This window comes from Macaca fascicularis, chromosome 7 (assembly GCF_037993035.2).
Source record: "Macaca fascicularis isolate 582-1 chromosome 7, T2T-MFA8v1.1".
Taxonomy (NCBI): domain Eukaryota; kingdom Metazoa; phylum Chordata; class Mammalia; order Primates; family Cercopithecidae; genus Macaca; species Macaca fascicularis.
This window is the reverse complement of record NC_088381.1, coordinates 162837473-162852367: the sequence shown is the minus strand read 5'-3', so window position 1 is coordinate 162852367 and position 14895 is coordinate 162837473. Positions and strand designations below refer to the sequence as shown.

Below are 14895 nucleotides of genomic sequence, written 5' to 3'. Positions count from 1 at the left end.
TTTGTTTTTGTTTTTGAGATGGAGTTTCACTCTTGTCACCCAGCTGGAGTGCAATGGTGCAATCTCGGCTCACTGCAACCTCCACCTCCCAGGTTCAAGCGATTCTTCTGCCTCAGCCTCCCGAGTAGCGGGGATTACAAGCACCCACCACCACGCCCAGCTAATTTTTGTATTTTTAGTAGAGACAGGGTTTCACCATGTTGGCCAGGCTGGTCTTGAACTCCTGACCTCAGGTGATCTGCCCGCCTCCTCCCCCCAAAGTGCTGGGATTACAGGTGTGAGCCACCGCACCCGGCCAGTGGAATTCGGAAGTTCTAGGAAGGACATGAATTTTAGGGGGTGGGGGACACTATTCAACTCAGCACAAGTCTCTATAGAGATCATGGAGTCCATCCTGGTCTTTGCAGCTGAGAGGGCCTGGAAAATCAGGTAACTTCTTCTAGGTCCCAGCATCAACCAGAGACAGAACCAGGACCACTGCTGGGATTCCTGACACCCCATCCAGCGTCCAAGGGCATGAGGAACAGATGGGACCAAAGCGTGCCCATGGGAACCCACAGCAAGCCCACAGTGAGCCCACGTCCCTGGCTCCACCCGCACGTCCGCACATCCCAACCTGAGGGGACCTCCTGAGATATTTGAGGTCTCCCCAGGAACCTCTCACTTCTTCCTACTGCCAGTCGGACCCAGTCACCAAAGGGGACAAACCTTGTTGGTTAATTTTTTTCTCCTTCAAAAAAATAAATTCATAAATGGTCCTTGGCAAGCTGTTTACTACCTGACTTTAATGGCCTGTTTATTACCTTGAGCCTGCGTCTGTTAACACGCCCCCTCGTCATTTTCCCTCATTAACTATCAATTTGGAAGCCAGTTTTGGCATTAACCATGCCTAGACTAAATGGCTGCGGACAGTTGATTTTATGACCATGCCTTGTCTTGGAAACGTGGGGGCCTGTCATCAAACAGGAGGGCTGCAAACAGAGGGGTCTCAGCAGCAGGCGACCTGGAATGCGGGGGCTGCTGGCTGGAAGGCCAGGAGGGTAGGGATTTCAGAGCCTGGGGCACAGGGATGTGCAACCTCCAGAGGTGGATGTCCCTTCTTCTGACTGCTGAGGGACAGGCACATGTTTAGAAGGACATTTAATTTCATAACTTCAGAGAGGGACTGTAAAGAATCTGTCACCTGGAAAAAAAAATCACTCACAGCAATGCAGAAAATACCCCTTGGAAAATGACCATAACAAGTTGATGCATTGGCTCTGAGTCTCATCTTCTCAGGCTTCCCATTCTATGTCCCATCCACTGTGCCCTACCCTTGCTGGGTGCAGGGGATACAGAAATGAATGAGAGCTAGTCCTGGCCCCCAAGGTGCCCCAGCACAATGTGGAAAGAGAGGCTTCACTGCAGGACCCAAGCCAGCCAAGCTCCATGAGCCCAGGGCCAGGGAGGCCAGAGCAGAGGCTGGGAGGTGGACTCACCAGGGCTGGCCAGAGACTGTCCCCAAAGTTGCTGGCATGAGCCTGGGAGAATGGGACAGTTCATCACAGGCAAAGAGAAACATGGAGATATAAAAGGGCATGGGGGTGGGGCAGGATGTTGCCTGCTCTAAAACCAACCTGCGCCATCACTGTCAACCTTAAAACCCTCCATGGGCCGAGAATAAAGGCCAAATAGTGAGGGAAGTCTGGGGGCTCAGCCCTTCATCTGCTTTCTGGCTGTCTCCTGCCATCTCACCTTGTCATCTCCCCCTGAGATCCAGCCACACAGCTGCATTGGGGCGACTAATGCCCCCCCAAAATTCACATCCAGTTGGTATCTCAAAATGTGAGCTTGTTTGAAAATAGAGCTTTGCAGATGTTATTTGTTAAGATGAGGTCATACTGGATTAGGTGGATCCTAAATCCAACAACTGATGTCCTTAGGAGAAGAGGAGAGGGTCAGGTGCAGTGACTCACACCTGTAATACCAACATTTTGCAAAGCCAAGGCAGGAGGATGGCTTGAGGCCAGGAGTTTGAGGCTAGCCTGGGCAACATGGCAAGACCCCATCTCTAAATTTAAATTTTTTTTTTCTTAAAGGAGAGGAGACAGAGGGACACACAGGGAGAGGGCTGTGTGATAATGGAGGCAGAGCCTGGAGTGACGCAGCCACAAACCAAGGAGCACCAAGGATGGCCAGCCACCTCCAGAAGCTAAGAAGAGGACAGCCACCAGGCACAGTGGCTCACACTTGTAATCCCTGCACTTTGGGAGGCTGAGGTGGGAGGATTACTTGAGGCCAGGAGTTCGAGACCAGCCTGGCCAACGTGTGAAACTCTACTAAAAATACCAAAACAAACAAGCAAACAAAAAATAGCCAGGCATGGTGGTGCGTGCCTATAGTCCCAGCTGCTCAGGAGGCTGAGGCATGAGAATTGCTTGAGCCCAAAAGGCGGAGGTTGCAGTGAGCTGAGATTGCACCACTGAAATCCAGCCTAGGTGAGGGAGTGAGACTCGATCTCAAAAAGAAAAAAGAAAAAAAGAAGAGGACAGATAGAATGATTCCACCCAGCGTCTCAGGGCAAGCATAGCCCTGCTAACACCTTGATTTTGGATTTCCAGCCTCTAGATACATGAGAGAATAAATCTGTGTTATTTGTGGCACTTCACAGCAGTCCTACGAAAGGAACACACTATCAGTCACCCCTCACACATCCCTAGCCCTTCAGGAACACCGTTTCCTGAATGCCTTCCCGAACCTTCCTTGTCATCCAGAGACCTGGCTAAGACTTTCTCGGCTCAAGAGGGCAGACTGAACACATTCTATTACTTTTTTCTTTTTTTAAGTTTTTTTTGTAGAGATGGGGTCTTACTTTGTTGCCCAGGCTGGCCTTGAACTCCAGACCTCAAACGATGCTTTCACCTCATCCCAAAGTATTGGGATTACAGGCGTGAACCAGCAACCTGAACACACATTTTAAATTCTACTCCCTTAAAGAATCCCATTAAGTTACATTAAAGGGAATTTTTTTTTTTTTTTTTTTTTAAGGCAAGGTCTTATTCTGTTGCTCAGGCTGGAGTGCAGTGGTGTGATTATAGCCCACTGCAACCTCAAACTCCTGAGCTCAAGCAATCCTCCCATCTCAGCCTCCTAAGTAGCTGGGACTATAGGTGTGTGCTACCACACCTGGCTAACTTTTTCTTTTTTGTAGAGATGGAGTTTCACTGTGTTGCACAGGCTGGCCTCAAACTCCTGGCCTCAAGCAATCCTCCCATCTCAGGCTCCCAAAGGGCTGGGATTACAGGAGTGAGCCACTGCACTTGGCCAGTAAACGGATTTTTAAAGAAGACCATTCCACACAATGGCAAGAGCAGGAAAGGCGGAAACAACATGGAGTTTGTTTCAACAAAGGGGCCAATCTGGACTGGCTGCGCCCCTTGGCTCAATGCAACTCCCCACTGACCCCCCTGTCCTGAGGTCTCCCAAGTAGGTTGTCCATGGTGCCATCACTAACATCCCCGCTGTCAAAGCGCTGTTGCGGCAAGCCTGGCCTGGCCCAACCTTGCACTTGGCTGTGAGCTGATGAAGTGTCAGCGGGGTCCGGGTCCAGTGGAGACACTCATGCCAGCCCCAAGAAGTCTTCTGCTTTCACCTACTCTTTTTTTATAAATTAATTTATTTTTTATTATACTTTAAGTTCTAGGGTACATGTGCACAACGTGCAGGTTTGTTACATATGTAGAGTGTGCCAAGTTGGTGTGCTGCACCCATTAACTCATCATTTACATTAGGTATTTCTCCTAATGCTATCCCTCCCCCAGCCCCACGCCCCCCGACAGGCCCCAGTGTGTGATGTTCCCAGCCCTGTGTCCAAGTGATCTCATTGTTCAGTTCCCATCTATGAGTGAGAACATTCGGTGCTTGGTCTTCTGTTCTTGCGATAGCTTTGACCTACTCTTGAGCTTGCAAGCAGAAACTACAGAGCAGCCGCTTGCTGATCTCTGTCCCTGCTCATGTGGCAGGCTCTCCAGATGCCCCATGGAGTCGAAGGGGGACCACATCTGCCCTCCCCGTGACATCCCTTCCACAGAGCTCAATGGGAAGCTGAAAGGGACTTGCCCCAGAGACAGCCAGGTTCATGCTGCCGTTCAAAATGAAACAGGATTCTGGGGAAATACCTACACAAGTGGAAAAGCTGCTACAAGTTGGATAGAGACTGTTCTGGTGTCAGGAGACAGAGGGGCACAACTGAGAATTGTACATGGGGCTGCAGAAGTCGCCTTTCAGCTCTAACGTGCACACGCATCGCCTGGTTCCCTAGGGCTGGGGAGGAGCTGGAGATGCTGCATTTTCAGTGAGCCCCAACAGGAGGCTGGTGCTGCCAGTCTAGGGGCCAAAAAGGTACCAAAATCCAGGTGATGTCCAATTTCTCAACCTGGGTAGTAGGTAAATGAGTATACGTTTTCTTATCTTTTTAAATTATGCTTTGGGAGTCTCACTATGTTGCCCAAGCTGAGGTGCAGTAGCTATTCACAGATGTGATCATAGCACACTGCAGCTTCGAACCCCTGGCCTCAAGTGATCCACCCTCCTGAATAGCTGGGACTGTACGCGCGTGTCAGTCCACCCAGGTCTTCTTGTTCTTTCAACTATGGGTATATATTTTATGTTCTTCACTACATATGCTATGTCTCATAATTTTTTGAAAAGGCCTGCTGAAATGTCACCTTCTGTTAGAAGTTCTTCTTACCCTTGTTGGACCATGCAAGAAGTCACACCCTCGGCTAGGCTCAGTGGCTCACACCTGCAATCCCAGCACTTTGGGAGGCCGAGGCGGGCAGATCACCTGAGGTCAGGAGTTAGAGACCAGCCTGGTCAACATGGTGAAACCCCATCTCTATTAAAACAAAACAAAGCAAAACAAAACAAAAAACATACACACAAAAAATTTAGCCAGGCGTGGTGGCAGGTGTCTGTAATCCCAGCTACTCAGGAGGCTGAGACAGGAGAATCACTTGGACCCAGGAGGTGGAGGCTGCAGTGAGCCAAGGTCGTGCCACTGCACTCCAGAGTGGGTGGCAGAGTGAAACTCCGTCTAAACAAAACAAAACAAAACAAAACACCCAAAAAGCAAAAAACAAAGAAGTCACACCCTCTTCTGTGTCCCTGAGAGACTTCCAACATGGGTCACCAACTTCACTGCCTACAGGGACCAGGTAAGTGATGCCCCCCACTGAGGCTGGCAGGGAAGACCCACACATGCTAGCCTTAAAGAGAAAACTGTCACCTACAGGATGTGGGCCCAGGGCTGCCAGATCTAGCTTTCCAAGAGAAACTGGATATTCAGATTTTTGTGTAAAGTCTCCTTTTTTTCCCCAAGGACATCCAGGCTGGAAGAAGATTGTGTGCTGCTGAAGCTCTGACTCAGGACTCAGATCATGACTGATCTGGTTCTGTGTCTCCCCAAGCCCACGGTGACGTCCTCACATTGATAAGCAGGGTCTTATCTGCAACCTGGGTGGTCCCAGAATCATCCCCATCAACTACAATAATCATAACAAGCAATTAGATAGCAGGTACTCTATGCCAAGCCCAACTCTAAGCACTTTGCATAAATTGGTGCTTTTAATGCTCACAAATTGTGTGCCAGATGCTGTTCTAAGTTCTTTAGGTATTTCTAGCAGATAATAGAACCGTTGCAAAAATACTCTAAAGCCGAAGTTAGCCCCATTTATTTATTTTATTTTATTTTATTTTATTTTATTTTATTTTATTTTTTTGAGATGGAGTCTCACCGTGTCGCCCAGGCTAGAGTGCAGTGGCGTGACCTTGGCTCACTGCAACCTCTGCCTCCTGGGTTCAAGCGATTCTCCTGCCTCGGCCTCCCGAGTAGCTGGGACTACAGGTGCTCGCCACCACGCCTGGCTCATTTTTGTATTTTTAGTAGAGATGGGGTTTCGCCACATTGGCCAGGCTGGTCTCAAACTCCTGACCTCAGGTGATCCGCCCACTTTGGTCTCCCAAAGTGCTGGAATTAAAGGCATGAGCCACTGTGCCCGTCCAAGCCCCATTTTAATATGACAACATAAGTCTCACAGCAGCCAGAGGACTTGCCTGTGGTTTGAAAGCTGGTAGATGATAGGCTTGGGAATCTCAGGCCAGGGACCATGGTTGAGCCAGGTTACCTGTGAGTTGCTACACATCCCCACCTCCGGACAACCCTGCCCCACTCCTTCCAAGCCTTCCTCAAAGAAGTTAGTGACCCATTTCTCAAGTAAGAGGACTCTTGGGTAAAATATATATTTTCTCTTTCTCTTAGCACAGAATTTGGAGACAACCAAAAATCAAAAGGATTGCTCTGTTTATGTCTTGGGGGATGGGAAGATCCCTTTTTAATATCCCAACCACCGTGCTACGGTAACTGACAGATCTACAGCAAATGCACGTTCCTGCTACTACAAGAAGCCTTGCGACCTCAGCAAGATACACAAACTGGGTGTAACAATGCTGCCAGGGTTCTAGGAAAGAATGAGGATTAAATGGGATAAAGTAGGCAAGCGTTGGCACAGATTAAGTGATGGCTAAATTGCAGCAAGTTTCATTATTGTGATTGTTTATTTTATTGATGTTAATCTTCATCATGACTATGGCGGTCCTCCCAGGTCTAATAGCTCTCACGGCTGTGTGCTCTGTGATACATTCACTTGCATCCCCATTTAGGGTTTGGAAATCAACATGTACCTGGAAACTGCTGGCTAAATGTTCACGGAAGGTGGAAGGTGTAAGGGAGAAGAGTAGGAAAAAGGGGGACAAGCAAAGGAGGTTAAGAGGGAGGAAGGAACTGACACCTCAGCAGATGTCTCCCAAGAAAGAAGGAGGTGACAGAACTTGACTGAGATACTATTAATACCATATGCCAGGCTGTGTGCTACCCAGGTGACACAGGTGATCTTATCACATCCTGAGGGTGGGTGTTGTCACCCCATTTCCATAGGAGAGGAACCTGAAGCTCAGTGTCCCCAGCTTGCTCCCTGGCTGCTGTCTCAGCTTGCAGGCTAAAGGGCTGGGAGTTTGTAAAACTCCTGCCACAGGCACATTTACTCTCAATCCTTCCTCCTTTTGCTCCTGGAGGCTTCTAGTGCACAGTAGAACCAAGTTGTGGAAGCAGGGTAACTCTGGCGGGGAAGGGACCCCACCCTACCACTGATAAAAATCACCCTTTGTAAAATCCTTTGCACATATGTTAATCCCATTAACTTAATAATTACTGTATTCTAGAAGGCAATTAGAAAACTAGAATTTTTATTTTCCTATTTACAAAACAATTTGACTATCTCAACTGACTCACATCTCCTCTTGAGCCAGATTACCTGCATTTGAGTCGCTACACATCCCCACCTCCGGACAACCCTGCCCCGCTCCTACCTAGCATTCCTCAGAGAAGCTAGTGACCCATTTCTCAAGTGAGAGGACTCTTGGGTAAAATACATATTTTCTCTTTCTCTTTTTTTTTTTTTTTTTTTTGAGACGGAGTCTCGCTCTGCCGCCCAGGCTGGAGTACAGTGGCCAGATCTCAGCTCACTGCAAGCTCCGCCTCCCGGGTTCACGCCATTCTCCTGCCTCAGCCTCCTGAGTAGCTGGGACTACAGGCGCCCGCCACTGCGCCCGGCTAATTTTTTTTTATTTTTAGTAGAGACGGGGTTTCACCGTGTTAGCCAGAGTGGTCTCCATCTCCTGACCTCGTGATCCGCCCGTCTCGGCCTCCCAAAGTGCTGGGATTACAGGCTTGAGCCACCGCGCCCGGCTATTTTCTCTTTCTCTTAGCACAGAATTTGGAGACAACCAAAAATCAAAAGGATTGCTCTGTTTATGTCTTGGGGGATGGGAAGATCCCTTTTTAATATCAATATTGTTTCTGTAAGCTTGCTTGTTTTTTTCAAATTAGATTATAGTAGTTTTTTATGTATCCTGGATTGTAATCCTTCATTACAGTGCTGCTAGTGTCTTCTTCATCTGTGGTTTGTTTGTTGAGACTGAATTTAATGAACAACAGTTTACTGCAGTCACATTTACCAATCTTCTCTTCTACAATTGTCCTTATGCAGAAAATACTTCTTCACTTGGTGGTCACAAGAATATCCCCCTATACTTTCTTCTGAAAGTTTGAAAGCTGTGCCCTTCTCGTTTACATATTTAATTTATCTGTATCTAGTTTTTATCAGTGATGGGAGATAAGGGACCACTTTCCTCTAGGATCCTTGACAGATTAGTCCCTCCTTTCTCCCATGGCCTGCAAAGCCACTGCAGTCACAGATCAGGTTACCAAAAGTGTTTGGGTTTGTTTCTGAGCTTTTTCATTCTGCTTCCCTGGTCAGTTTCTCTGTGCCAATAGCATACTGCCATAATCCAAATAACTACAATAAATTCCAACATTGTCCGGGCAAACTGCCCTACTTCAGGCTTCTTCAGGAATGTCTTGGCTATTCTTGGGCCTTGGTTCTTCCATATAAATTTTAGAATCAACTTGTTCAGTTCCTTGAAAAATCCAGTTGGGATTTCGATTGAAATTGTATTAAGTCTGTGGCTCAGTTGGGGGATACTTGAGATCTTTAGCATATCAAGTCTTCCTAGCCATGAACTGAAAATGTTTCTCCATCTACTTATGACTTCAATGTTTTTTCTCTAGCATTGTACAATTTTCTCCACAGAGGTCTTCCATGTTTATAAAATCACTATCGGCCAGGTACATGGTTCATGCTCATAATCCCAGCACTTTGGGAGACCGAGGTGGGAGGATCACTCAAGCTCAGGAGATTGGGACCAGTATGGGCAATGTAGCAAGACCCCATCTCTACAAAAAATAATTGTTAAAAAAATTAGCTGGGTGTAGTGGTGCATGCCTGCAGTCCCAGCTACTCAGAAGGCTGAGGTGGGAGGATCCCTTGAGTCCAGGCTGTAGTAAGCTATGACTGTGCCATTGCACTCAAGCCTGGATGACAGAGGAAGACCCTGCCTAAAAAAAAAAAAAAGAAAAGAAAAGAAACAGAAAAAAAGAAAGGGAAGGGAGCGGAGAGGAGGGAAGGGGAGAGGAGAGGAAGGGGGAGAGGAGGGGGAGGGAATTATCCCAAGGTGCCTTTTATCTTTTTTTTGCTATTATAAATGGTACTATTTTTGAAATTACATTTTATAACTGCTTATTGCTTATTGTATTACATAGAAATTCAATGTTTAAGTTATTGACTTTATATCCAGCTACTTTGCTGAACTCTCATTAATCTCAATAATTTGTAGATTCTTTTGGATTTCCTACGTAAACAATCACATTATCTGTGAATAATAGTTGTATTTATTCTTTTCCAATCATTACATCTTTTTCCTGCCTTATTGCACTGGCTAAGACCTCTAGGGCAATAGTAATGATAGAATACACTCTTGTCTTATCTCCAACTTCTTAGAAATAGGTTCTAACTGATCAGCATTAAAATTGGTGATTTTGGTAGATAGTTTCACCTTGTCAAAAAAGCTCCCTTTCATTTTCTATTTTGGTAATTTTTATTTAATTGATTAATTATAAATGGGTATTAAATTTTTCAAAATCTGGTTTGGTTTTTTTTGTTTTTTGTTTTTTTTTTGAGACAGAGTCTCACTCTGTCCCCCATGCTGGAGTGCAGTGGTGTGATTTTGGCTCATGGCAACCACTGCCTCCCCAGTTCAAGCTATTCTCATGCCTTGGCTTCCTGAGTAGCTGGGATTGCAGGCATGCACCACGCTCGGCTAATTTTTTGTATTTTTAGCAGAGACAGGGTTTTGCCATGTTGGCCAGGCTGGTCTCAAACTTTTGACCTTAAGTGATCCACTCACCTCAGCCTCCCAAAGTGCTGGGATTACAGCCGTGAGCCACTGTGCTCGGTCTAAATTTTTATTTTGACACATAAGGTCAAAATAAATGGTTTGTTTTTCAATCTGTTAAAGTAGTGAATATTTATAGATTTTTTTCTCGACACTAAATCATCTTTGCATTTTTGGAATTAAACCCAACTTGTTTCTCATGTATTGTCATTTTTATTCATTACCAGATTCTGTTTGGTAATATTTTATGTAGGACTATTGCATTCATATTCATGAATAAGACTAACTTGTCCTATTCCTTTCTCGTATTCATTCCTTTCTCATTCTCAACACCTAACTCATTTTTAGCCCCATAAAATGAATTAGGTGTTTTTCACTAATATCCAGAAGACTTTATGTAAGATTGGAATGAGTTTAAAAGTTTGGTAGAACTCTCCTGTTTAAAATAATACACACACACACACACACACATATATAATTGTAGGTCCTATGTGTGTGTATATATATATACAAGAGTGTGTGTGTGTGTGTGTATGGGATATATATATATGTGTGTGTGTGTGTATATATATATGACCTGAAATTATTTTTTCAATGGAAAGATAGTTAACCTCTTAATCATTTTTTAAATTTTGAGACAGGATCTTGCCATGTTGCCCAGGCTGGAGTACAGAGTCTATTCACAGGTGTAATCATAGAGCACTGTAACACTGAACGCCTGGGCTCAGCCAATCCTCCCTCAGTCTCCCAAGTAGCTGGGACAACAGGTGTGTGGCACTGCACCCAGATACTTATTCATATTTATATGGTTAAATAAAAATTTGAGCTTTTGATTTCTTTTCAAATCAATTTTGGAGTTACATTTTTTCTAGGAATTTCAGTATTTCATCTAAGAATTCAAATTTTTTATGTAAACATTTGCATAATATTTTATTGGTCTACTATTTTAAATCTTTGTTGTCACTCTAATTTTGATTCATTTTCATTTCTAGTATTGTTGGGTGTACGAGCTTTCTTTTTTTAATCAGTCTTACCAGAAACTTGACTATTTTATTTTATTCGAAGAACCAATATTTAGCCTTATCGACCTGCTCTATTGTATCTTTTTTTTCCTATTTCAGTGATTTCTGTTCTTATCTTTGTCTCTTTCCTTCTATGTTTTTGGGGGTATATTTTCTTTTTATTTAAAAAAAAGTATTTTATTTATTTATGTATTTTTGAGACAGAATATTGCTCTGTTGCCCAGGCTGGGGTGCAGTGGTGTGATCTCGGCTCCCTGCAACCTCCACTTCCAGAGCTCAAGTAATTCTTCTGCCTCACCCTCCTGAGTAGCTGGGATTACAGGCACACACCACCATACTGGCTAATTTTTGTGTTTTATGTAGAGATGGGATTTTGCCACGTCGCAGAGGCTGGTTTCAAACTCCTAAGCTCAAGTGATCTGCCCGCCTCAGCCTCTCAAAGTGCTAGGATTACAGACATAAGCCACCGTTTCCAGCCTATTTTATTTTTAAATAGAGACAGGATCTCATTATGTTGCTCAGGCTGGTCTGAAACTCCCAGACTTAGGTGACCCTCCCACCTCGGCCTCCCAAAGTGTTGATTTTATAGGTATGAGCCACTACACCCAGCCTCTCTATTCTGTAACAATACTTAAGTCTATGTATTCCCTTTCAACAGACTATTTTTGCTTCATAACGGAATTTTTAACATGTAATATTTTCAGTAGCATTCAATTCTAATTATTTTTCAATTTACATTACTATTTTTTATTTCATTCCAGTGTTATTTTGAAGTGTGCTTTTAAATTTCCAGACATAGAAAATTACTAAAATTTGGCCGGGTGCGGTGGCCAATTCCTATAATCCCAGCACTTTGGGAGGACGAGGTGGGCTTATCACCTGAGGTCAGGAGTTTGATACCAGCCTGGCCAACATGGCAAAACCCCATCTCTACTGAAAACACAAAAATTAGCCAGCTGTGGTGGTGGGCGCCTGTAATCCCAGCTACTCGGGAGGCTGAGGCAGGAGAATTGCTTGAACCCTGGAGGAGGAGGCTGCAGTGAGCTGAGATCATACCACTGTACTCTAGCCTGGGTGACAGAGCAAGACTCTCAAAAAAAAGATTACTAAAATGTGTCTTTGTATTATCTACATCTACTTTTTAAATTCTGTTGTGATCAGAGACCACAGGATATCTGTATGATACTGATTGTTTAAACATAATGACACATTCTGTAGCCTAATAAAGTGTATACCTTTCAATCTTATTGTCTAACCATAATGCAACTAAGTTAGAAATCAATTTTTTGAAATGGTAAGAAATCTTAAAACACAGGTTAACGTTCCACATGTGCTTGAGAAGAATGAGCATAATCTAACTGTTGGGGGATTATGTTCATCAAGTCATGCCTGTCCATTTTAAATTGAAATCTTCTATGTCTTTAAAATTTTGTCTCTTTGACCTACCGATAATTAATTAAGGTGCATTGAAATCTCCTACTATTGTGGCAGATTGAACTACTTCTTGTAGTCATTTTCAATTTCTGGTTTATATTTTTTAGATTTTATAAAAATGGATGCAAATTTATAACTGTTGTATCTTACTGGTGAATTAAACTTCTTATCACTGTATATTGACCCTCTTTACCTTTAATAATGCATTGTTCTTAAAACTTATTTTGTTTGATGTTTATTATTATTTTTCTGGTGTATGTATCTCTTATTCTACTTTTGCTTATAAACTTTCTATTTTCTTAGTTTCATCTATGTTTCTTATAATTAATATATGGCTAAATTTAGAAAAAAATCTAACACGACAATCTTAGTCTTTTACTGGTAGATTTGGTCCACTTACATTTATTGTGATTATTAAAATATTTGAACTTTGGGGTAGCACAGGTCTTTCCTTTCCATCTGGAGGCAGCCATCAGGTAAGCCAAGATGGGTGCATACAAGTACATCCAGGAGCTATGAAGAAAGAAGCAGTCTGATGTCATGTGCTTTCTTCTGAGGGTCCACTGCTGGCAGTACCACCAGCTCTCTGCCCTGCACAGGGCTCCCTGCCCTCTCTGGCCTGATAAAGCGCACCGACTGGGCTACAAGGCCAAACAAGGTTACATTATATGTAGGATTCGTGTTTGCTGTGGTGGCCGAAAATGCCCAGTTCCTAAGGGTGCAACTTATGGCAAGCCTGTCCATCATGGTGTTAACCAGCTAAAGTTTGCTCAAAGCCTTCAGTCCATTGCAGAGGAGCAAGTTGGACGCCACTGTAGGGCTCTTTAAGAGTCCTGAATTCTGGCCGGGCGCGGTGGCTCAAGCCTGTAATCCCAGCACTTTGGGAGGCCGAGACGGGTGGATCACGAGGTCAGGAGATCGAGACCATCCTGGCTAACACGGTGAAACCCCGTCTCTATTAAGAAATACAAAAAAAACTAGCCGGGCGAGGTGGCGGGCGCCTGTAGTCCCAGCTACTTGGGAGGCTGAGGCCGGAGAATGGCGTGAACCCGGGAGGCGGAGCTTGCAGTGAGCTGAGATCCGGCCACTGCACTCCAGCCTGGGTGACAGAGCGAGACTCCGTCTCAAAAAAAAAAAAAAAAAAAAGAGTCCTGAATTCTTACTGGGTTGGTGAAGATTCCGCATACAAATTTTTTGAGGTTATCCTCATCCATCCATTCCATAAAGCTATCAGAAGAAATCCTGACACCCAGTGGATCACCAAACCAGTCCCCAAGCACAGGGAGATGTGTGGGCTGACATCTGCAGGCCGAAAGAAAGGGCCATAAGTTCCACCACACTATTGGTGGTTCTCGCTGGGCAGCTTGGAGAAGGCGCAATACTCTCCAGCTCCACCATTACTGCTAATATAAGTAAAGTTTGTAAAATTCATACCTAATAAATAATTTAGGACAGTCATGTCTGCTTACAGGTGCTATTTTTCTGTTAAAACTGGTCTGCAGATTGTTTCCTGAATGCTTTGTTAAGGAAGTTAAAGTATAATAATGTTTGAAAACAGTAAGTGATGGTGTATCTTGTTTCTAATAAGACAAACTTTTTTGTCTTTGCTTTATCTTATTAGAGAGTTATATGTCAGTGCATAAAACATACTGTGTGGCATAATAGGTTTAAACTAAATTCTTTAAAAGAAAAGTACTGAAACTAGGTCTGTAGATTTGTCTGGTGCATGTGATGAAACCTGCAGCTTTATGAGGTGATGGCAATGCTCTGCTGCCCTACTTTCCAGTGACTGGGGGGGGTTTTAGCTTGGCAGGCACGGATTTTTTTAATTGGGCTTTGCTTTAGAAATTGCAGGGTAGGAGGAGGACACCTTAACTATGTCATGATTATATTTAGAAAATTATGGGCACAAATCTGGGTTAGCCTGAAGAAAACTGCCTCAGTCTCCACAGTACCATTTTAAGTTCACATAAAAGGTGAAAGCTCCTGGGTCAGTGCCATCGCTTCATGGCATTCAATGGTTAGTGGTCGTGGTTTTAACACTGGTGTGTTTTGAAACTGAATGTGATATAAAATTATTAGCCTTAAGGTTGGTAAGCTAGCAATCAATGGGAAGCTGGTGAGCCGGTGGCCATTAGATAAATACCTTTCAAGTGTGAGTTCAGAAGTCAACCCTAAAATACTTAATCGTAACACTAATTTGTGAACATTATGAATACTTACAGTCACATTAGTGGGAAAGTAGTTGGCTATAAGTACCTCATTCTTAGTCCAGTCAGTCTTAAAAATATCTTGGGTTACCCACTCTGTCCACTCTCATAGGCTACAAAAAGTAAAAGTCATACAAGCGCATGAATTCCAACCACATGTGTTGTCTGTAGTTGTTTCTCTTGTTCCCGGCCAAAGCATCCTAAAAATCCTTACCATTCCACAAAGTTGGGCCATCACTTCCACACCAACATTCACTGTAAGTATAGCACCACACTGTATTTCTGTTTGCATCACATCTTCCGGGAGACTAGGCTACTGTTCTCCAGGGTGAATTTGAGTGCAAAGGAAACGTAGACAAGGAATTGCCCAATTCTAAATTCTGCCTTTGCTGACTTAATTT

The 14895-nt window shown here is 44.1% G+C and overlaps 1 pseudogene; it reads left to right on the top strand.

Annotated features, from left to right (window-relative positions):
* Positions 1–382: 382 nt before the first annotated feature.
* Positions 383–13691, top strand: LOC102144839 (large ribosomal subunit protein eL15-like; annotated as a pseudogene).
* The last annotated feature ends 1204 nt before the right edge of the window (positions 13692–14895 follow it).